A 26,563-nucleotide genomic window follows, 5' to 3' on the forward strand; every position below is an offset into this window, starting at 1 on the left:
ACGAAATAAACACTAACAAAAACAAAACAAAAAAGGTAAGAAACTGGTTAATGGAGTCTAGTTAATGCAACTTCTCAAGCTGTTTAAAATTTTGCTGCTTGTACGAGAGAATCTGTTGACGTCTCAATGAACTACCGCAACACAAACAAAAACAAAAACGACTGGAATGAAATGAAATGTGTAATGGAATTTTTGCGATTAATGCATTTAAAGCTTGAACGAGTTAACAAAAACAATACAAGCAGCTTAAAGCCGACAGACAAGCAGAAGTTTTTTAAAACAAACTAGATACTGGCATCTTAACACACACACATAAACTAGACACATGTGTTTGTTAATAATACTTAGTTAAAGTTACTAAACTTTAGTCAGTCACTCAGGCACTCAGCTAATAAGTTAGCAATTTAGTTAGCATGAGAAGCTGCGATCAAGTACTACCACTACATATTCACCTGTAATACCACCACAAGTACGACAACTACTTACTTTTCTACATACAATATTAGCACGAGAAGCTGACCCATCGTAGTGGTAGACTGCGGTATGTTACAATCAGTCTAGAGCTAAACGTTGCCTTAGACAGTCTTCAAAACACTGTCAACGCGGAAGAATTTATGCAAAACTAATCACAATCAAATAAGAATTGATTTAAAACGAGTGACAGTTTTTATTAACTTAAACAGAAAATAATCATAATAAAATAAATATTACGAGCAAAAGGTGTGTATTTTAAAAAATCGTGCAAAGAATAAATTTGTTCAATTTGACTAACATCTTTATTACTTTTAAAGTTGTTATAGTCTTTTTTTTAAACATTTAAACAAGAATTGCGCAAAAAACGAAATATATCCCATTTAACGAAATAAAAAAAGAGTCCAATAAAACTCTTAAACCTGTTAAACGTGTGCAAATTGTAAAAAAAACATAAAAAAAATTTGTTAGAAATACCCAGAAAAAAATATTCATACAAAAATTCATAAAACACGGAAATTAAAAAGAAAATTTATTGCAAAAATAAAAAAAAAAAATATATGAATTAAATGCTTAATAAAAAGAATATATAAAAATAAATAAATATCCTTTTTCAAGGATAGCAATTTTAAACGACTATTGCACACAGCTATACAGATACAACCATATCATAATTCAAGGTATGTACGAGTAAAACTGAATAAAATACAAAAAGAACTAAAAGCAACAGCAGCAAAGGGCATCTCTTTGAAGTCTATTTTTTTCATTTTAAACTAAAGATGAGTGCAGAAATATAGTAATATTTCTGAACCTTTCAAGGATATATTTTTTTTTCTTATTTTCGAAAGCAAGTTTATACCTAATGTCCTTGGATTTACTCAAAGGTAGTGATATTTTTAGCAAGTTTATAAGAAGTTTAATATGAGTTCTATAACATGTGTTTAGGGTTTTAATCTTTCTATCTGAATACTAAGGATTTTGGAAAAAAATTAAGAGGGTTAACTAAATTTGTATTCGAGTTAAATTTAATTTCCAAAAATTGAATTAGATGTGGAGTTTGGCTTAAATCTCAGAAATTTTTGGGGCAGTTTATCTGATTTCCACAACCAAATTTCTCGAAGTTATATCCGATATACTGATATATGATTTTAGTCCACAGATATCTGGGGGGCTTCGGAAAACTGATTTCAACCAACATACAAATAATTTCATTAAACAAATTATACTTTTCATACCCTTCACCATTAGTGACATTTTTCATTTGCGACCCTACAAAGTAAATATATTCTGTATCGTTATATATAGCGTAGTCGATATAGCCATGTCCGTCTGTATGTTGAAATCAAGTTTCCGTAGTCCCCAAATAACCTGATTCGGTTGCTATTTAAAATCAAGAAAATCGGCACACAACAGACTGAGATATAGTTAAGGGAAGAACCAGGCCAACCTCAATTTTTTACCTATTTTCTATATTACTAAAGGTAGGGTCACACATGGCAAATATTTGCTCAAAAAGCGTAACCACTTTTTTTTAGCACAAATTTGTTTAACATATTTACTCTTATAATTGTTTTGTAAGATCAAACAGCATCAAATAAAATAAAACTAAATTATTTGTTGTGATTCATCCTAAGTAAAATAAGTTTTTGATTTCATAATACAATTCAAATATGTTTTATTTAGTGGTTACGTCTTTTTCGTCAAATATTTGTCATGTGTGATCTTACCTTAAGTCATTAACATAGACAATATATAATGATAGATATTTCAAAGTCCTTTGTAACTACAAATGGTCAAAATCAAAAGAAAAAAAATTTTCAATCCGAATTTTTTTTTTTCATTAAAAAAAAGTTGAGAAAAAATAAAAAAAATTTTAAACACATTTTTTTTGCATTAAAATTTTTTCTGTCAAAATTAAAAAAAAAAAATTATTTTTTTTTTAATTTTGTTAAAATTTTTATTTTAAAGTGAAGGGTATTTGCAATCTAAAAAATACAATTTTTGTAATTTTTTACTTTTTTCCATTTCCCCACTGTGATTCAAAAGCTTGGTTTTAGGTTCTCGCACAACAACGATATGAGATTTTTTAGCCATCCTCGGGTGAAGTTTATAGTTAATCTTCTCCATTTGCAAAGATTCATCTTTTCTGCCTTTCTTTCATTTCGAACAAGCCCAAACATAGTCAAGTTTCTTAATAAAATGTTAGCACATTTAGACCCATGGTTTCTTCGCAAACCTTAGAATTCGTTGTAGATTACGATTTTGATAACCGTTTTATGCATTTTTTTATCCATACAAATTAACGATATTGATTCTAATTAATAAAACATTTTACGAAGCCGCTATATGTAGCAAACATCTTTAAACACTATAATAATGAAATTCAACAATATCAAAGGAATTCACTGTGGTTCCAAATCAAAATCTAGGTGGACAAAATTATTTGGCGCTTTTTTTATATAGAATTGGTATCTCCGATTCCAAAAAAAAATAAACAATTTTTCAAGTTAATAAAAAATTTTAAAAAATAATTTTTCATGTGTTTCTGAAACTAAATTTTTAAAAGATCTGTATTTACTATATTTCAAGTTACAGTAGGGTCTAGATATATAAAAATCAATAATAAATAAAGAAATATTTCTAAAAATTCCATTCCGTAAAAATTAAAAAAAAAGTATTTCGGCGGGTGCTGGCGGCTACAATTTTTTTACAAAGACATTCCCCAGAAGTTTCTTTAAATGATGTATATAGTCATTGGACGGGCTTCGACGGTCTTTTTTTTTTGGCAAGCTATATAACATTCTTAGAAAAAAAAAATATCAGTATATTTGAGACCCAAGTTTAAAGGACTATAACAGGAAAATGGAGAAACCCATAAATATAAGATATACATTTAATAAAAGCCTATATCAATGTTTATCTATGTTTTGAAGTATGAATTTCTATATGGTAAAACAATTGAGATATATCTAATTTAGTAAAGCAGTAAAACATTAAAAAAAATTAACGAAAATATGATTAAAAATTTGTTGAAATTCTGGCGCTTCTGTCGAGAAAACGAAATGTCCAATTAAAAAAACCCATTTGTATTGGAGGAGAGCAGACTGTCAGCTTCCAAAAAAACTTAGTTTTTCCAAATTCTGAAGATCACCGATTTTCATAATTTTGTCCACCTAGATTTTGATTTGGAACCACAGTGGAATGCATGCAAATAAATTCTGCTGAAAATCTGCAATTTGTGATTTAAGTTTTTATGGTGAAGATAATAAGAACTGATTTTTCTGACAGATCTGGGCAACATCTAGGTTCGAAACGTTAAAGGTAATTTTTGTATCGGTTAGTTCCGTGAAAGAAAGAGGAACATCGCTAAATCGTTTGCTCTACATATAAATACAAAAAGTATCTATAATGTATGTATTGGGTCACAAATATGTTTTGTAGAAATTAACACTAATGCTGAAGGTTATAAAAAGTTATAACCAAAAACCAAGAAAAAAATTAAGGCCAAAAATTTACTTTCGACATCAATGCTTTTTGAAGATTTAAAAGGCTGCACTTGTGTTTCACACGCTTTTGGTCAATTTCGGGCTTCAGTTGTGCATCTTTAATTCTCTTCTCAGCTGTGGTTTAGTTATTTTTAATGTACATGTTACTATTTATTTTAACCACGCTGCATTTGATTATTAAGATAATTATTAAATATTTTATAAGAAATATAAAAATTTACAAACAGTTAATATACTAATTTTTTTAAGTTTTATAAAGAGACTGCTTGAAGTTTTACATTTTATTAAATTTCATTCATTGTTCATTCATTCATTGTTCTTCGTCTTTATCTAACAACTAAATTCTGGGCATTTGAAAATAAACAAATGTTCAGCTCAGAATCTTATATTCACCAAATTATGCATTAAAATAAAAATTTAAAATATTTTTTATAATTTTTTATTTTCAATTTTTTTTTTATAATTTAAAAAAAAATTCGGTGCAAAAAATATTTTTCCCGATTTTGACCCATTGAAGCCTGACTTACTTTGACCTTATGTAAGGTCTTTGAAATATCTATTATTGGATTATTATAAAAAATCGAGGTTGTCCTGGTTTTTTCCTTATATCAGATCAGTCATTTGTGGGCCGATTGTCTCGATTTTGAATAGATTTTAAACCAAGTCGGGAGAATTCCTGAAATATTCTCCCTTATCGTGGTGGGCATAAACGTCTTACACCTACGACAGTTTCGTACTAGATTAAAGATAAAATGCAAACTGTTAATTTAATCTAGTACTAAACTCTAACCACGATAAGGGTAAATTATGAATGAATCATGTACCTATGTAAGTTAATTGGGGGCTATGAATAGTTGATTTCAACATAGAGACGGACGTGGTTATTGACTCCGCTATTTCTAAAGTCAAACATACTGTTGATAAATCAATTTCGCATATTAATTCGACTATTAATAATGTTAAATAAAGCAATTAATTTTATATTATTTATAATCTAATCTGTATTCGAAATTGCTTTGAACAATTCCATCTATTTTATATTTTTAACAATTTTGAACCCAGCTATAAAAGGCTTAACATTGTCCTAGAAATTAAAAATTACAAACTCAAAAATTAACAACTGAAAGAAATAAAGTGAAATTAAATATTATAAAATAGATTACGAAATGTGTTTTAAGAAATAATTTTAACAAATTTGTGCTTCCTCGAAATCTGCCAATTTTAAATTCCCACCCATGCTAATCCATTATACGTACAACTTTTAAAATTTGTATTTTTAATCCTCTTTCAGCATTTATTAGAATCAGCAACTATCAGGTTTTTACACAAAATTCTCTAGAATTATATAAAGCACGGTAACAACTTATTATCAATGAAATAATTTGTCAACACATTTTAAATACATAACTGACAAAATTTTCATTTAAGTAGCATGTTGTGCACAGAATAAAACTATTATAAAACAATTTTTGAAAACTTGTGTGCCCATTTTAAATCAAATACAAAGTAAATGTATGCATTTCTCTAATAACTGCATCAAAATGTAAAATTTTCGTAATGCGGCCATAAACGATGCAACAATGAAAATTAACAACAAGCATATTTACATAATTATTGACCCCAAAATTAAAAATTCTCACACACAACCTGCACAAATATGCATAAAGGCTTTAGGCCATTTGAAAAAAGCCCAACTCGTTTCTCATTAATTTTACAATTTTGTAATAGAATTTTTGTACTTTTGCAATAATGAAACTAAAACACAAACACAAAATTACTTACGTAAGCACCCATAACTGGAGGATGCTCTTGCTATTCCCACAACTGTGGCAGAGGAGGGTACAATGCGTGGTTGAGGTTGTGTTTTGTTTGTTTGTTGTTATTTTTGGTATTTAAAAAGTGCATATAAATGCATATTTTAACATGTGAATGCTAAAGTGTGAGTGTTTAGTGAGTGTGTAGAAAGAAGCCTTTACTCTTGTGTCTCGGTTATCTAGTACTATTGATTATGATTATTGATTTTGTCTTTGTATTGGTTGGTTTTTGTAATTTTGTTACAGCTTTTAGCATTGTGCAGCATCACTTGTTTTTTATTTTACTCTTATTGTTATTGTAGTGCATTCCGGCTTTAAACTATACAATGTTATGCATATATTTATGCTTATACAAATATATTAGGGTGGCCCTTATGTTGTTGATTTTTTATATTTTCGATGCTTCCAGGGTCTATAATTGTTCTCCATTATCCAGAAACCAAATTCTGAAAATATGAGCAAAATCGAAAAAAGTTTGGAGGTTGCTTATTTTATTTCAAGTTTCGAGATTTGAGTCTAAAGGTATGGTCACACATGACAAATATTTGCTCAAAAAAGCGTAACCACTTTTTTAAGCACAAATTTGTTTGACGTATTTACTAGGATATTCAATTAATCGGGTTTCTGGTTTAATCGGTTAATCGAGCAAATAATTAATCGAGGTTTAGATTTATTCGGTTAATAATCGGTTAATTTAAAATTATTCGATTAACCGAATAATTTCTATTTTCACTTTAAGCTGAAAATACAACAACGAATTTTGTGTACAAAAACATAAGAAACAGCAAATAAGGTATTTGAGATCATTTTTGATTAGAAAGATATTAACATCTACTATTTATATTTCTGAAATCCCATGATTTGTTGAAAATTTATTTAAGAAATAGTAAAATTTCATAAAATATTCAAAGACGTTTTTCTCGAAACGACTTTTTTGAATTATGACGTTGTTGCAGCAAATGAGCGATGTGTGAGTTTTTTAGGGTTTTAGTGAGATCTTCTAAAAATAAACGTTTATAAAAAGAATATAATTTAAGCGATTTTTTCTTTAGATTTAATAAAACTTTTCTTGAAAAAAAACTCTCTCGCTGATTGTATGTTGGAGAAATCAAAAGCATGATAAAGAATATTCCTTTTTGGATTGTTTTAGATTTTGATTAATTTAATAGTTTCGTTTAGTTATGATAAAGGACTCATTTCAAAAAAAAGTTTCGTCTATACATGTAAATACAAAGTTTCAAATACATGTAAATTAAATATGTCAGTTGTTATACATACTCACTAATCATGTTTATTGGATGTTCAAAAATATCTAATTTTAATTTGAAATTTGTATTAGAATTGAAACGGAAAAATAAATAAAAAAAAATTTTTAAAGTCCAAAAAAAAGGAATTTCGGTTAATCGGTTAATCGACACCAATTAATCGGTTTATTTGTTATTTGAAAATCGGCAATTTCGAATTATTCGAACAGTTAACCGTCCAAAATTAATCGGTTAACCGATTAACGGTTAATCGATTGAATACCCTAGTATTTACTCTTACAAGTGTTTTGTAAGATCAAACAGCATCAAATAAAATAAAACTATTTTTTTTCTTTAAATCATCCTAAGTAAAATAAGTTTTTGAAATAAATAATTGAATTAATATGTATTTTATTTAGTGGTTACGTCTTTTTCGTCAAATATTTGGCATGTGTGACCCTACCTTAAGTAGCAATATTTTCAAAAAAACTAAAAAATCTGATTTTGTAAAAAAAATTCAATTCCAAATAATATTTATATTTCATTTTCTCATAGATGTTTAAATATTGATATCAAAAAAAAAATATCATAAAATTTCATGCAGATCTCAAATTGCAAATTTAGCAATTTAAAAATTTTGTAAAATTAAATTTCAAAAAATTAAATCAATCTGTTGTGAAAATGCTAAATTGGAATTTAAAATGCATATTTTAACGATGGGGCCTAATTTAGTTTGGCGGATTGCAAGGATATTTTGTTTTTGCCATAAATTTTTTAAAATTTTAGACCTCTACACTAAAATTTATTAAAAATACAAAATAGATGAAATTAGTTTTTTAACATATTGGGTGTTTAGCTTTTATTTGGAAACATTTGTACAATATTTATTTCTTCAAAGTATTGGCCATTGTTAGCTATAACCTTCTCCCATCTTTCTGGCAACATATGGAGTCCGGCCAAGATCCAGTCAAGTCAATATCGGATACTCTGTTTCGAAGTGAAGCGTATCCCAGAATGAACATTCGGCATCGATCGAAAGAAATAGAAGTCGGACGGGACAAGGTCTGGACTATAAGGTGGGTGAGGCAAAACTTCCCAACCTCTTCATTTTAAATAGTTTTTAACAGGTATTGCTTAATTATGCCGACCGTTGTCATGATGAAATATTAAGGTTTAATGTCTGGGTGTTTTTCGTCAAATGATCGCTTCAAACGAATCAGTTGCATTTGGTGCAGATCCAAGTGATGGTCTGGCGAGATTTCAGCAGCTCATAATAGATATTACCCTTTTGGTAACACCAAATACAGAGCATTACCTTAGCGCCATGGATAATTGACTTTGCTGTCGATTCATCTATTTCGCCGGGCTTCACATACGATCTCTTACAGATCGGCTTATCACATACGATCTCTTACACATCGGGTTATCATAATGGATCCATTTGCAAGTAATGATTTTGTACCTTTCCTTTATAGCGTTCAAGCATCATTTCAAGATCGCTCAGCTTCAATTCATTTGGTACCCAACTTCCCTGCTTTCGGATGAATCCAGCTGGTCACAAACATTTTGAAATTGCTGCTTGAGTAGCTTCCAATGATTTTTCAAGCTCTTGTTGAGTTGGACAATAATCTTCATGTAGTAATGCCTCAAATTCTAGGTCTTCAAACTTTTTTGGCTGGTCTGGTCTATATCACCACTTCCAAACAGTACAAACCCACTCTCGCACGTTGAAACCAATGGAACATATTCACCATAAGCTTTGATGAGCAATTGCTATACTTCACCGGCAATTTTTTTTAAAATTAAAGAAGTAAAGTAAAACTTCCCGCATATGACTCTTTGTTGTCACAAAATTCGACAGTTTTGAAGAAAAAAAAACATTTTTTAGTCTACTGAATCATGACTATTACAGAAATAACATAATTTTTTAATTGGACATCATTAACCCAAAGTCAAAAAATTTACTATAAATATTGTGATTATAACCAAAACTAATTCCGAACAGTATTGAAAATAATATTTTTAACATTTATTTTGATTTAATTGATGTGTTAAATTTCTTTAAATTCTGTATTTTTGAATTAAGTTGATAGAATCGAAATAAAATCGAAAAAGTACAATATAAGTGCCACTCAGCATTTTGATTTTAGATGACGTAGACAAATTTTAGATCTTAAAAGCAGCGAAAATCGAAAAAGTTAAAAATAAGAGTCAACCTAATATCCATAGAAACACACATAAAGACATATTTATAACTACAGATACATTTCACAATGCTTCTTGTTTTGTTCAGCAAAAATTTAAAAAAAAAAAAAAATTGAAATGAAATGAAAAAAATAAAAGTGGTTTATTTACTGCTTCAATGACTTGACTCTCCATATTTGTAAACACTCACACATACTCACATGTAGTTTTTCATTTGTGTTGTATTGTATTGTGTTACACTTCCATTGAAATGGAGCTCAAGGTCATGGTTTATACTTGTTATACACTCTCATACTCGTAGCTATACATACATACAGCCATACATTCGTATAACATGTATGAATGTATGTTTTTTATGTATATTTGACTATAAATCCAAAAATTGAAATACAGCAACAATCAACCAACTAAATTAAAAAAAAATAAAAAAAATCTTCTTTAAATGTTAATAGCCTCAAAAAATACTACTTGTGCTGTTATTGTTGTTGGTTTTTGAGCCCGATTAAAAAAAAAAATATTAATAATGAAAACAGAAACTGAACCAGCACAAAAACAAATAAAACACCATATAAAAAAAATGGAACTTTATACACAATTCAAGCATATTTATTTATAAATACTCTAGCACTCTGCTCTGGTTGGTTGGCCGGATTGTTTGTTATACAAACGTATGTAGAGGTATCAAATCGTATCAAATGTTAAGTTAAATTTGTTTAACGTTTACATTGACGTTTGTTATTGTTCGTTATTGTTCTGTGATGTCAATTGCTTTTTACCTCGTACAAACACATTGTTTTCAGCTACACCACTAACACATAAACAATACGTTGAACTTGTTGAAAAGTCTCAATTAAAAGTTCAAAATATAATAAAAAAAAATCAAAAAAATAATAAATCCAAATCGTTTAACGTAATTTATTTTAAACAATAACAACTTAAGTTGTAATTTAGGACTTTGTTTTTATTACTGTTTTTGTTTTTTAACACACATTTTCATTGAGAATTAACGTAAACTTTTGGGTTTAAAATTAATTATATAAATTTAAATGCTGAATGCAAACCTTTTTTTATATGAGCATGATGTTGTGTTGCACAATGGGGTCGATTGCAAAATAAATATTGAATATTTTTCATTAATATAGAAATATGAAACTAATAAACCAAATAGCTAAAAAATAAAATTAAAATTTTGATATGCAATTAGAAATAATAAGAAAACAAATTCCTGAATAATTCTCGAAAAAAGAAATTAAATCTGAAAATGCTAAATTGTTTCAAAGTAAGTATTGGGTGTACGACTTAGATATGCGGGATTTACAATAGATAACGTTTTTTAATAACTTTAATAACATTTTGAAGGGTACGTTTAACAATATATTGTAAACAAAAAAAATTATTTTTTGGTGATTTTGACATGGAAGGCACAGATTGCCCAGACCAGCTAAACAAAAATTGACGACCAAGAATTGGAGGCATTACTCCATAAAGATTGCTGCAAAACTAAACAAGAGATTGCAAAATCATTGGGAGCTGCACAATCAGCAATTTCAAAACGTTTGCAATTATCAGGAACTGAAGCTATTGAACGCTATAGAAAAAAAATAATTTTCGCACCGAATCATTACTTGCGATGAAAAATGGATCCATTGCGATAACCGGAAGCGTAAGAGATCGTATGTGAAACCCTACCAACCAAGCGGATTGACACCAAAGCCAAATATTCATGGCGTTAAGGTAATGCTATGAAGTTTTACATCAACCAATTTATAGCCCAACCTTTCCCAGTTTGACTACTATTTGTTTCGATCTATGCAGAACGATCTCTCTGGGATACGCTTCACTTCAGAACAGAGTATCCGAAATTGGCTTGATTCGTTCTGGGTCTGAAAATATTAGCAGTTCTTTTAACTCGGAATCCATATGTTGCCAAAAATTTAACCAATTTCTTTTTTTAAATTTATTAACGAAAAAAATTTTATGGCAAAAAATATTTTTTTTTTTAAATTTAAAAAAAATATTAAAAAAATTTTAAATTTATTTATGAAAAAAAATTCGGGGTAAATAATATTTTTCCCGATTTGGACCAATTTTAGGTCCAACTCACTTTGGCTTATATATGCCGTTGCAAAGGTCTTTGAAATATATATTGTCTCGATTTTAAATACACGCAGAGAAAAAATATAATTGAGCATGGTTACTGTAACCATTTATATAGTGTTATAAGATTTTTAACAATATTATAGTCACAGTAACCATTTACATGATTGTGGTAACCATAATATGGTTAATTTACGATTCACATGATTGTATCAACCATATATATGGTTACAGTAAACAAATATATGTTTGTGGCAACCATATTTATGATGAATAATTTTATCATAATATGTTGTCTCTCATAAGCCTTAAGCCGATAGCAACATATGATAAGGCCTTCATCATATGAATGGTTGTCACAAATATATACTTGTTTACTGTAACCTTATTGATACAATCATGTGAATCATAAATTAACCATATAATGGTTACCATAATCATGTAAATAGTTACTGTGACTATAATATAGTTAAAAAACTTGTAACAATATTGAAATGGTTACAGTAACCATGCCCAACTATATTTTTTCTCTGCGTATAGCAACCTAACTGGGAGAATTCCCGATATATTGATGTATGAATCATGTATCTAAGTTATTTGGGGCCTACGGAAATTTGATTTCAACATACAGACGGACAGATGAACGTGGCTATATCGACTTCACTATCCATAACGATCCAGAATATATGTATATACTTTGTGAGGTCGCAAATTAAAAATGTAGAAAATACAAACGGAATAACAAACTTAAGAAATAGAGAAATCTTGAAATTATTTTTTTCTTATAACCATGGTTCGATACGTAGCTTAGTGCACAAGGTAGGCTTTGTTATTTCCAATATATTAGCAATAATCATGGATCCAGCACGCTACAAAAAAAAGAACTCACTTTCTATTGCATCTGGAAAAATTTTTAACGCAACATATTTTCCCGTAAAGTTTGTAATAAGCATTTGTTCAAGTTATTTCAACAAAAGCTTAATATTTGTTTAGAAAATCAAGTCGAAGGTTCATGCAAACTTTCAGCCCAATAACTAACACTCTGTATTAATTTGCTCTCGTTTTTTACAAAATGTTTCTGGGGTTTTGTTTGACTTTTAAACATTGATATCAAAAAGTCTGTAAAACAGGTTTCACTGTAAAATCAAAACAATTTCTCCAAAGTAACATTTTTTTTAAATATTCTACATTAGAATCCCTCCCTAGCTTTTAATGAATATGTTGATCAAACTCTCAAAACCCAAAACCGGTATCCACTTCAAACTGTAAACAAGCATTTAGATATTTAATTTTTGGGCTGAATTAATGCAAAACAACACCTTATTCAAAACAATAAATATGTATTCTATTGTTAATTGAGCAAACTAAAAGATTTGTTTAACATTCATATACTCAACAAGAGTAAACAGTGAATAAATAAATGCCAAACTCCAAAAAATTATGCACGTTTTATGATGTTTTTAAATAATTAAATTTAAATTTATGCCAATTTAAACAACCAAATATCATGCTGAGTTTATTGAAAATTTACAAATATTTATTAACTAAATATGCGATTGTGTGTAATTTGCATAAAATTTTGTGTTTTTTTGTTTAAATGCAAAAAATAAATAATTAAACCATTTAAAAATTGGCATATAAAAACACAAATTGAAATTCATCAATTAAAATTAGGGCTTTAATTGTATTTAATATTTATTAATATTGTCTTTTGTATTTGAGGGTGTAAATATACTATATGTATGTGTTTATGAGTATACAAGTGTGAGGGAGTATATACCCGGCTGATTTAAAGGTAGTTACTTCTCAAGTATATAGTAATGAAGTGGATATAAATTCGTTGCCTGTGTTTTAATATCAAAACTATAAATAACGCACAGTTCAAAATATTCATATGTTAAGAGCACTTAAGCAGATGAGTTCAAGTCAAGCATCAAATGATTCGTTTAGAGTGTTTTAATGAATGGCCTACATGAATCATGGGCTTTGTAATATTGGAAAGCCTTGCAAGTAGCTTAGTGGGTAACTAGTGGTGATATTTAGTGTCAAAAATATTCAATTGTATCATGTACTGCAGGGTATGTGAATAGTGTACAACGACATGATTATGAATAAATAAATAAATGACTAAACAAGTTAAATTGCATAAAATGTAGGTAAATATACACATACACAGATACATTTATAATATACCAGCAAAGTGTTACATGTAAAATACATATTGTAGAAACTACTGTATCAATTGTACGATTTTATGCTCTGTATATTAGGGTGGTCTTTATATTGAACTTTTTCGATTTCTGGTACTCTCAAGATGTTCTAATAACCAAATGCTGACAATTTTAGCAAAGTCGAATAACATTTTATTTTAAGTTTTGAATTTTGTGAGTCAAAGTAGGTAGAAATATTTTCCAAAAAAATTCTAAATTTTTATGTCGAAAAAATCCATGATACAACAATGTAAGTAGAAAATAAATTTAATTAATTTAAATTTAGTTAATTAATCAATAATTAACTTTAAAATTAATTCAGTTTAAACAAAGGCTTTGGAATGAATCTAAAAAATTAAATATTAGGAATGGATTTATGGATGACATTCTTCAATTACGGATTATGATTTTAGTGAATTAAGTTAAAATTTTATTAATTCGAGCTCTGATATTTAATAATTATAACACTAAGTTATATGAAATTTGGCTATAATATTCCTAATTTACAGTATCATATATATTTCGGGAATAGTCGGGTTCCCGGGAATGTAGAAAAAAATTCCCGATTACCGGGAATCAAAAAATGTCGGGAAATTAAAAACCCTAGTTATAGGGCTAAATATTGAAAACTCTCCCTAGTGATTCTACCTTCTACAATTATTGTATCCTGGAAAAAATCCAATTGCAAATAAACTAAAATTTGAGAATTCGATTGTACATTTGTACAATATAAATTTAATTTCAATGTATTGACAATTGTGAGCTATGACCTTTTCCCATCTTTCTGGCAACATATGAATACCGAGCCAAAAGAACTGCTCATCTCTATTTCAAAGTGAAGTGTATCCCATAGAGAGCGTTCTGTATCGATCAAAACAAATAGTAGTCGGGCGGGGCATGGTCTGGACTATAAGACGGATGAGGGAAAACTTCACAACCACTTTATTCTAAATACTTTTTAACAGGTATTGGAACATGTGGCCGAGCGTTGTCACTATGGTATATTACTTCTTCATGTCTAGTCGCATATTCTGGGCGATTTCGGCCAATTATCGCTTCAAACGATTCAGTTGCGTTCGGTACAGGTTCCCTGTGATCCATTCTTCATTCGGTACAAAAACGATTTTGTTTTATGTCGTTCAAGAATCATTTCGGAAATGAAACATCCTCTTTCAAAGTCTTTTGGATTCAACTAGTATGATACGCAACATATTATGATCAGATTTATGCTTGTAGTCCAAAACAAATTATGATCATTATTGTTACCATGGAATATCATAATATGTTCTGAAATAATCATATTATGATACAAATCAATCATAATATGACCCAAATAATCATATTTATGACCCAATTAAATCATATTAAGATACAATTAAATCATATTATTATTAAAATTTATTTTTATAAATACAAAATTTTATTTTAATAGGTTTTAGTTTTGAGGTATTAAATTCCCAATTAAAATATTCTTGACAAATTCACTGAAATTTATTGTTATTCGCTCTAGGAAAGTTAAATATAATATACAGATAAAACTATAGAGCGAATGGGAATTACAGACACCCAAAATTTACTTGTAAAAATAGCACAGCTTAGACAAACACCAACACTCACAAATGGTTGGAAAAAAGACTATTAAAAGTAAACATATTTTGTTTGCATCTTAAACATATTATGATTACATAATATAATATGTTTACCTATTTATCATTATTTAGTTGTTGTAAATATATTATGTTTACATCTTAAACATATTATGACTACGCGTATAGAAACTTAAAATTTAATGGTTGTACATAACATAATATGTTAACCTATTTATAATTATTTAGTTGTCCGAACCATTCGGTGAACCATATTAATTTTTATAACATTTAATGGTTACAGTAACTAAAATATTGTTTAAATTAAATTAAAACAACAATTATATGTTTACGACAACAATATATTGTTACAACTAACATAGTATAGTTGTCGTAACCATGTCGAAATATGTTTTTTCTGTGCGTGCACATATCATCTTACGTACGTTAAAACCAATTGAAGACATTTACCATAGGCTTTGGAGAGTAATCGGTGTGCTTCAGCGCTACTTTTTTTCCAATTAAAGAAATAAAGCAAAACTTACCGCATATGACGCTTTGTTGGTGCAAAATTGGACATTTTCGAAGAAAAAGAACTTTGTGGTTTACATTATAATGTTCAATAATTAAGTGAGAATAAATGACAGATATGTACCCTTTAAAATGACATATAAGATATTAAAAACAAAAACCGCGTTCAAAAGATAGGCCATCTATTGTAAATCCCACATTTTTAAGACAAGAACCGAGTTTTTAGTTTGCAGTTGCAACTTTACTTACTGACTTGTCCAAAAAGTTTAATATTACAAAATCGTACATTAGCAACCCGATGAAACAATTTGAAATTAAATATTAGAAACAGGCTACGAAATAAAGTTTTTCTTATTCTTGAAATTTTGTTTAAAAAAAATTAAATGCAAAATTTTGGATGCATGGTATTCCATGATTTATTTTGGATGCAAATTCTAATGGGTTTTATATTTAAACATTTATGGGTAAATGAAGTACAAAACCTATTTATACCCTACACCACCATAGTGGGGAGGGTATTATGCGTTTGTGCAGATGTTTGTAACGCCCAAAAATATTAGTCTAACACCCACCTTAAAGTATACCGATCGACTTAGAATCACTTTCTGAGTCGATTAAACGATGTCCGTCCGTCCGTCCGTCTGGTTGGCTGGCTGGCTGGCTGTCCATGTAAACCTTGTGCGCAGAGTACAGGTCGCAATTTTGAAGATATTTCGATCAAATTTGGTACATATTACCTTTTCGGCCCAAGGACCAAGCCTATTGAAACTGGCTGAAATCGGTCCATTATTTCACCTAGCCCCCATACAAATGTCCTCTCGAAATTGGACTTTATCGGTAATAAATGCTTAATTTATATATGTATCTACACGAATTTCGCTCCAAATAAATTTTATATATACAAAATTCATGTCACCAAATTTTGTTACGATCGGTCCATAATTAGTCATAGCTCCCATATAGACCCGCTTCCGAAAATCACTTTAATGTGCATAAATCGCTTAAAAATGTTGGTATACTCACAAAATTCAACATAAATAACTTTCATATAGACATAAATCACACGACCTAATTTTATGGTGATCGGTCCATAATTGATCATAGCTCCCATATAAGGCCCCTTCGAAAAATCACTCAAAAATATAAATTATTGATATTTTAAAAGAAAAATATTTTTACTCATTTACTTGGTGTAGGGTATTATATGGTCGGGCTTGAACGACCATACTTTCTTACTTGTTTTGATTGGACTCATTTTGTCAACATTTATTTATTTAAATTCTTTTTGAAAATATCAGAACTCAAAAAATCAAAGAAAATATGCAATCTCTTAATGTTAAACAATTTTGCTCCAGTTTTCAGTATTTAGTTTTCAGATGACGGAGGACAATTTTAGATCTCCGAAACAGCGAAAATAGGGCCAGCCTATTAAACATGTGTATATATTTATTGAAATATAATTGCATATGTGTGTATATGCAAACATATGTATGTAATTAATGGAAAACTTTATGTTGGGGGTAGTTTTTTTTTAAACTTAAAAAAATATGTTTTTTTTTTGTTAAAAATATAACAAGGCCATTTTAAAAACATGCATTTCAAAATACAGTAAATACAAGTGTATGTACGCAAGTGTATACATATGACCAGTGGATACAGACATATGTATGTATGAATTTATATGCGAATATATGCATAAATATATTTATGTATGTATGTTTATGTTTTTGGTGTATGAAAGAAAAATACATAAAAATTATCAAAAAAAAAAAACATATTATATTAAAATAATTAAATTACCGCAAATTTTCAACCATGATTACAACATGCTGCTACTATAACGCGGCTATATCTTGCTGGCTATTATTGCTAATACAGCATTGCACGAACATACACCCAGCTATAAATACATTCATATATGTCCTTATAAACTTTCCTTTACTTAACAAACACACATAAATAAATTCATATGGACATACGGAAACATACTTTTCCAACCCAGCAAACCCTTAAATGCTTCTCCAAATGATAATGATCTGAAATCTTATTTTATTGTCAAAGGCAGTTTTGTTTTCTCCATAAAAAATACAACTTTTGTTTTGAAATGAAACACACGTGATACATATTTTCAAAATAATACTTTATGTTTGCTGGGTTTATCAATAATATGTTTGTGCTGGTGTTTGGTTTTCCCCGAATTCATAAATATGTGTTTGAGTGTGTGTGTGTGACTGTGTTGGGGTTTATTTGTTTGCTTTAAAATATTTACATACATATGTAGGTATGTAGAACATTTTGGTGTTACCACAGCCGCCATAGCATTTCAGATTTAATAAAACATTTCAGTTTTGTTAAATTATTACAGCAAACTACTACAACAAACTACATTAAAGGACATTTCTACACAAACACTCATACATCCATATGTGTATGATTCGCTAATATTACACAAACACACCCACAAATATTCTCAATATAAACACACACATTTACAAATTAAAACCATATTGTCATACATGAATATTGAAAATTAAGTTAGTTATTTTCAGCATTTCAATTGATTTTTAATAATAAATTAATGAAAAATCACAAAAGTAAAACTAATCCCACCACAACGAATAGAATGTTAACTGATGAACACAAAACGCCTGGTTTATAATCAAAGAAATATAGAATAACTTATGCAGCCTAAAAACAAAAGTTGAAAAGAAAATTCTGAATAAATTTGATCAATTCACCAGGTCTTCTATCATGTCATATTATCATAATTTCCTAATATTTCACGACTCTTAGGCGTTCCGCGTAGGTCTCTGCTGGTTGGTTGCGATAACACCATTGTGAAATATTACAACAATATGACATGATAGCAGACCTTGTGAATTGACCAATTGTTTTTAGTATATTAATTTTTATTAGAACGCTTAGGGATCGGATGGAAGCTGCGTCAGAGGACACTTGGACAGTTGTCAGCAGAAATAATAAACTGTTACATGATTGACCGATTCTCCACCAATTTCTCAAACAGGTAGCGCACAGCCTGTGTTAGCTCTTGTTAAAGGGCTAAGATTAGAACTTTATGGTTCTAATCTTAGCCCTGTCTGATTATGTTTGAAATTTGGATTTAATTCGATAATTACAAAGTCGATACCCAATCTCTACTGCCAACTCTTGCGGTAAAGTGTGCATAAATATTTTCAGTTGTCGCTACATCGAACACTTTTCAAAGGTTTTTTGGTTTTAAATTTATACACTCAAATAATGAAGTTTGTTATCAGAAAACAAATCACAACATAGTGAATAAAAACGGAAACTATATAACGAAAATATTCCCAGCCTTAAGTTCTAGTATAAATAGTATGGAATGACATTAAAAAGATTCATTCCAGTACCATAAATGTAAAAATCATTAATTGAATTTTCTGAGAAAAAACTTAAGTTACACTGTGCAACAAATTGAGACTTTTTGATTGGAACAGAATAGCGTCCCAATAATTCTGAAAGGGCATCTTGAGTAACTCATTTTTGTAGAATAAACTTATAGTCCAGCTGGTCTGATTTTTTTTTACAGTGGGTCAAAGTTTAAATTTTTTGATCGAAGGGAGCATTATGCTAAATTAAACAAGTCAGAAAGTATAGTCGGTCAAGCCAAATTCAATAACCTCCGTCCTTGGGACAATAGGAAAGCTTGGACCAAATTTTGTCGAATTATCTTTTAAATTGAGACCTGTACTTTTATTACAAGGTTTACATGGACGGACAGACGGACGGACATCGCTTAATCGACTCAGAAAGTGATTCTGAGCAGATTGGTATAATTTAAGGTGGGTGTTGGGACAATATTTTAGCATGTTACAAACATCAGCACTAACCAAATATACCCTCCCCACTATGGTGGTGTAGGGTATAAATATTGTTATAAGTTAATGTCTGAGGGAATTCTTATTATTAGAGTTATCTTATCTCTCTAGCTCCTCTCTTTAGTGGTCAATCTGACTTTTTTTTCGATTAAATCAAAGAAAGTCCTTTCAAAAAGGACATGTAAGGATTAAACTATTCTACGAACATTTTTGCCGGAAAATTTCAGAAAAAATTAAATTATACGTAAATCTTTGGTATCTTTGGTACTGAAATTATTCGGAAAAAATTTTCATAAAATATTTTAACCCTAAATGTCCTTTTTCAAAGGAATTTTTTTGATTTAAAATGTTAAAATGTTAAATTATGCGTAAATCTTTGGTACTGAAATTTCTCGCAAAAAATTTTCGTAAAATATTTTGACCGTTAAATTTCCTTTTTCAAAGGACTTTTTTGATTTTCTCAAAAAAAGGTAAAAGTTACCCATAAAGAGAGGAGCTAGAGTGTAAACAATATAACTCTGATAATAAGAATTCCCTCAGACATTAACTTAGAACAATGTTTTCATTTAGTATATTGCTCCCCTCAAAAAATTAAAACTCAGAAATCTGGTCTATACGTTTATTCTACAAAAATTATCTACTCAACATTATAAGGTCGCTATTCTGTTCCAAAAATTCTGTTGGGCAGTGTTATTATTAAATAAATATTGAACGTCGTGATTTTATATCATACCTTAGGCATTGCTGATTTTCAATACTAAAATACTCGAACATATATCTGATGTATTAAAATAAGATTGGAATCCGTCAGATAAATTAAGTCTTCCGAATCTCAATTTCAACATATATATTTGACCAATTCACAATTGATGTCCTAGTGTTGTCGCGTTGTAGGTCATAAATATTTTTCAAACAAATTTTTCGAAACTAAAACAAAACATTAATAAAAAAAATTACGACATACAACGATACAACGCTACGACACCAATTGTGAATTGGGCAAGTATATCTATAAGAATACTTTCTAAGGTCTCAAAAGAATACAAACGGTATAACCCTTACCATTTGTACTAAATGGTATAATCCTTATGAAACGATCACAATAAAACTGAAATTTTTAACAGGTAATTTTTTAAAATAAATATATTTCAGCAAATTTTCACTCGTCATTGCAGATCGTTAATAAAATTATGATTTATTAACATTTCTGAGTGTATTATTTGGCCATAAAAATGCACAATTTGTAATAATAAACCAACGCAAATAAAATGTTCAAACCAATTAAATTATAAAAAAAACCTTTGAATAATGACATCTTGTGACCATAATTAAATAAAAATTCTTGGTTTTTAATTGAAAAATTTTGTTATAATTAATTTTTTTTTTGACAATTACAAATTGTATTTTTCTACCCTTTCTGATTGCACAAATGCAATCAAACCAACCAAAGTAGAAATAGAAAATAAGCTGAAACTATTATTAAAACAAGACATGAAAGAATCAAATGAATTAGAATAAATTTTAAAGTCAAGATCATCAACATTAAAGTGTGAATAAGCCACTTAAAAAACTCTTGAGCTACTCTAACTTTCACACACCATCCACTCCATTCTACTCTTTCACACAAAAAAAAGGACAATTATTCACACAAAATTAATTTACATAATCTGTGTTAACTATGCAGAAATACAAATACTCTCTTACAGATATATACATCAAAATGCAAACATTTACAATCGAATTAGAAGACCCAGTTCAATGTTTGATGTCATGAAAATATAGAAATGAAGACACAAAAGTGTAGCAAGCAGGAATAATAAAGTAGTAGAAAAATGTAGAATAAATGAATGAAAGAAAGCAAGAATCAACTTCATTAGCATTTTAAACTAACAAATTGTATATAAAATTATTTCATTTTAACTTGTTTTATTTTTTGCTCTTTCTTTTTTAGCAAAGCAAAACAAACAAAAAAACAGTATAAAATAAGCATTAAATTTTGTTGTAAAAAAGACATTAGAAATAAATTTAGACAAATATTGTTTTCTTCTTCTTTTTTCGGTGAAATGTGTATTTGGTGATGATGACGATTGTTTTCTGATGATGACTACTAAAAAAAAACATTGTAGTCGTCGTATTTGTTGAATGCAGCTTATAATAAATGCAAATAATAAAAAAAAAATATTCTACAATAACAACTAAAATCTCATTTAACGTTTTTGTTGTCTTGCTGCTAAATATTGAATGGAAAGGCCATTACTAAGCAAAAAATAAATAAATTGAAAAACAAGTGAAAACTATGAGAAGAAAAAACAACAACAAATACAATGTTAAAACGTAAAGCAAAATCTAAATTCCTGTAGACATTCATTCCAAAGGTTGTGTTGATTTAATATTTAACAGATATTGGATTTATTTATTTTTATCCAACGACAACAATAATAACGATAAAGAGAGAACTAACAACAATCTTTGCCTTGTGTCTCCTAAATCAGGGATTCTTGAGAAGTTTTGTGAGGAGTTAGATGTTTGATTTTAAAAACAGCTGCAATACATTGTTCATTTATTTGTTGTAACAAGAAATTTATTTTCCATGAAGATTTTTTATAAATGTAGTTGAATTTCACGGGTGGTTGTGGACTTACTGGCATAGAACTTTGACTTTAACGCATGATCAAGTTGTCCAATTCAGATCACCGAAACTAGAAAGTATACGATAATGTTTTGTTGAAACGACATCCACATCATCCAATTTAGGCAGAAAAAACTCTGTTATAATTTCGCATTATCAAGCACCAGTAACAGTCTCTGCATGATCACTGATATATTTGTCAAATACATATCTGAATGCCAAACAAGACTGGTGAAGCACATTAATATGGGACAAGGCATCATCCCATGACAGCTGATTGAACAGCAAACTCTGTATTTCAATGAATAGAAGATACAAGCACAAGTTCGACAATTCCTGTGGTAGCTTGGCCTTTATGTATCTCAACACGGAAATATACGTCATTGATAGAGCTGTGAACCTAATCCATGAAATGGATCTGATGTTGAGGTTCACTGAAATCTACATGATCAGTCTTGGAGCAAACAAGGCTCTCGTTTCGAATGAGTTGAGATAGAAATGTATACTTGACTGCTTTTTTTGCCTGGTCAGTCATAGTCTGCAATGCCTCGAATTCGAATGGATTACCTAACATGAATCAATTTAAGGAAACTGAATGGTTTTGAAGGATATTAATATATCGTTGGTAGTATGTCCTAATAAGCTCAGGGAAAGGCAGAGGAAATGGTCTAATCTGACGCTTACTGACTTATAAAAGGAGCATGTGTCTCTTGGTTCTTGAAAGAAATTCGAATAGAGTTCTAATAGTTATACATATTGGCCACTGTAAGTGCGATCGTTTGGGTTTTCCGAGTAATAGCTACGACCACCGTATTTGGTGCTATTCCGTCTTTTATGAAAGCGAACTGAGATACCTTGGTACATGTCATTATCTTGAAGTCACGGGAAGTTTTTTGACGTAAAGTGTTTTTTTAACAAACTCAAACTGAGAAGTCTTTGATAGTCAAGCACCCTATCGTCTATTCTAACGCGTTAAGTAAGTGTTAAACGAAATATTTACATCCTGTTGGTTGTATTTTCGAACTGGTAAGACAAATGGGCACTCAGTGAGAGAGATAGAGTTTAAGTGATGTACGATTACCACTATTCTGGCTCTCACTGGCGAAGGACCATGACAATCTTGTCTCTTGATATAAATTCGTTAAGACTTTCAATAGTTATACCGGCCACTGTTAATAGCTACTGCAGAAGTTATGGGAGCCCCGGAACAAAACCTTCTATGTGAATAGTTCTTCTTACAGAAACCCAAACTAAGCTATTTTAGTGTACCTCCAACTACATAGGGTCATAAAGCAATTCAAATCAACTTTGCGAAATCATTTTTAACGATTTTCTGAGTCCAATACTCTGCTTTCACTAAGATTTGTATAACATTATTTTGTTTGTCTTAGCTTTCATATACAAAAAAAATAAACTTCACCACTTTCTAACTGTTTAAGAACCGCTGGCATAAAATTTTATTTAACAAGTAGAATGATTGTTGAAACTCTACAGCACTATTGCGTGTCATTAGAGCATTGATTGTTGTACACTAATGCAAATAAAATAAAATGAAAATAAAAGAATAAAATAAAATAATAATAATTCCATTTACCCACTACTCTCGTCTACTTGCACACTCCAGAACAACTATTTATAAAGAAACAAACAAGATACGAAATGAAGCAGCAAGGGAAGGGCACAGAACGGAAAGGAACGCTGAACTAGCAATTTACCAATGGGAGGAACTGAATGCCATTGTTAAACAATTGTAGGAATCTTAGTTTTATTTTTTGTAAAATTCCACTTTAAAATTATGTTTTATACAATATTTTAAATGCAAAAGACAACAGAAGCAACAACAAACTTGTTACAAAAACGCCAAAGAACAGCTAACAAAAAGAAAAAAACGGGGTTGTCATCAATAAAAATTATAGGAATTTATAGTGAAATGTGTTGTAGTCTTAAATAATTGTGGCAAGAATTTATGTTCTTTCGTAGTTGGTGGCTTTTTGAACTTATTCAACAGCGAAACAGTGCGATTACAGAAAATTATCGAAATAAAGTTTAAATTTCAAAATTAAATATTTGATTTAAAATGTTGTTAATAGTTTAGCTTTAAGATTTTACATTAAACCTAAAAATTGGTTTATTTTTTGGCTTTATTTAAATTGCAATCAAAAATCTGTTTTACAGAAATTAACTGGATCCTTTTATGGCTGATAAATAACGTTTTTTTCGGTCGTAAATTTTGAAAAAAAGAAATAAATCAAGCGTCTTTAGTTTAAGATGCAGTAGTTGCTATTAATTCCCACTACAATTCACATTTTCATCCTCACTTATAAATATGTACACAAAAAGTAGAATAAATAAAATACATACATACATATCGTTACCTAAAATGCAAAACGCGCTAACTAACAAAAATTTCGAAACCTATTTTTTTTACTAATTCCGATGTATCTTATCAAAGTAGATCGGAATTTGTAAAAAATAGTAGTTTTTAATTTTTTGTTATTTAGGGCATTTTGCGTTTTAGGTAACAATGTCAGTGATGATGATGGCTTGTCACAGATGTTGTTGTGAATATTTATATGATTTTTATTTGTCAGAGACGTTTCATTTCATTTTCATTTCATTATTTTTTCTGACACTTAAACTCTGGGGGTTTGCAGTCATCTTGTTGTTTTCGAAAAAATAAAAAAAAAATTAATAAAAATGTATATTTTCTTAGAAGGATTTATTGAAATGGTTGTCATCATAACAAAATATTCAAGAGAACACTTTGTATGTCCCAAGAAAATATTGTATTTAAGACAACAAATCTGTTATTTATATTGTAATGCTCGTACTTATAAAATGGAATTTACAAAATAGATGCCTAACAATAGGAAACTACTTCCTACTCCTCTTTAGAATTGTTATAAATTCAATAGAGTCTTTCTACGACCCTGTAGCTCTATTTGTGAAGGCTGCTTTTGTTAAAATTGATGCTGGGGACTTCCAATTTTTAATGTCACAACTTTTGTTCATTTCATCTTTTTTCAAACCTTTATGTCGAGTCGAGAGATCTACTAAATTGTTTACTGCATTTGTACCATATCGGAATTGGATGTCAGTAGTTTTAGATTAATATTTTGAATCTCCCACATATCGTCACCTTAAATGCAAACGGATGTAACTACAAGTTTTTTTTACAGGAGAAGTAGAAAACGTTATAAATTCAATAATAATAAAGTATTCTTGGCATTTTTTTTCGTTTGAATTTTTAGATAACTTACGAATGCAAGTTTTTTAACTTAGTTTTTCACAAAAAATGCAATTAAAAAGTCAGTTAGATCCAGTGATATGCCGTTGTCATTCGGGCTGGAGCAGAATTGCTCTACTATTACCACTAATTTGCTTCATACTAGCTTGTGCAAGGACCTCTATATGACCGGTTCAACACCTTCTTTGAGACTTTCCGTCTTACAGCATCACAGACTTAGATACCTTGATAGACTCCTCCATCGCCAAGAGGTAACAAAAATCACTTTTTTTTCACAAAAAGTACTTTTTTTACACAAAAAGTACTTTTTATACACAAAAAGTACTTTTTATACACAAAAAGTACTTTTTATACACAAAAAGTACTTTTTTTTACACAAAAAGTACTTTTTTTTACACAAAAAGTACTTTTTTTTACACAAAAAGTACTTTTTTTTACACAAAAAGTACTTTTTTTACACAAAAAGTACTTTTTTTACACAAAAAGTACTTTTTTTTACACAAAAAGTACTTTTTTTACACAAAAAGTACTTTTTTTTACACAAAAAGTACTTTTTTTTACACAAAAAGTACTTTTTTACACAAAAAGTACTTTTTTTACACAAAAAGTACTTTTTTACAGAAAAAGTACTTTTTTACAGAAAAAGTACTTTTTTACAGAAAAAGTACTTTTTTTACACAAAAAGTACTTTTTTACACAAAAAGTACTTTTTTTACACAAGAAGTACTTTTTTTACACAAAAAGTACTTTTTTAAACAAAAAATACTAAAAAGTGCTCTTTTCACAAAAAAAATTACTCAAAAATACACATTTTATACAAAAAATTGTTTAATACAATATCAACCACATAAAACTTGACTCTCACGCATTAAAGAAGTTCCCATTAAATTCGTTATTGCCGTTTGTTGCAGTCTCACTAGTTTTTTGTTTGTTTGTATTTATTTGTTGTCATTTTGCTATATTGGTGATTTTTGCAATAACTCTCGACTTGTTTATTTGTGCTGCGGAAATGTGATCAAAAACATTTCTAACCCACACCCACCAAACAAACACCATCACAAATGTGGTGTGTGAATGAATGTATTTGAAATAAATATGAAGAAAATATAAAACTGACTGTGGTGGTGTGTGATTCTGATTGTCATTGCCAATGGGGTCTACAAAAT

The 26,563-nt window shown here is 29.2% G+C and overlaps 1 protein-coding gene across 3 annotated transcripts in view; it reads left to right on the top strand.

Moving 5' to 3' along the window:
- The first annotated feature begins 454 nt into the window (after positions 1-454).
- osy (oskyddad) overlaps positions 455-26,563 on the top strand; it is a 156,118-nt gene continuing 130,009 nt past the window's right edge. For 2 of the 3 annotated variants that reach the window (XM_065498748.1, XM_065498749.1), the window contains exon 1: positions 455-1,151. The gene's annotated coding sequence lies outside the window, so the exon portion shown is untranslated. The remainder of the gene's footprint in view (positions 1,152-26,563) is intronic. The other variant, XM_065498750.1, reaches the window with a different exon arrangement.

This window comes from Calliphora vicina, chromosome 1 (genome assembly GCF_958450345.1).
Source record: "Calliphora vicina chromosome 1, idCalVici1.1, whole genome shotgun sequence".
NCBI classification, from domain to species: domain Eukaryota; kingdom Metazoa; phylum Arthropoda; class Insecta; order Diptera; family Calliphoridae; genus Calliphora; species Calliphora vicina.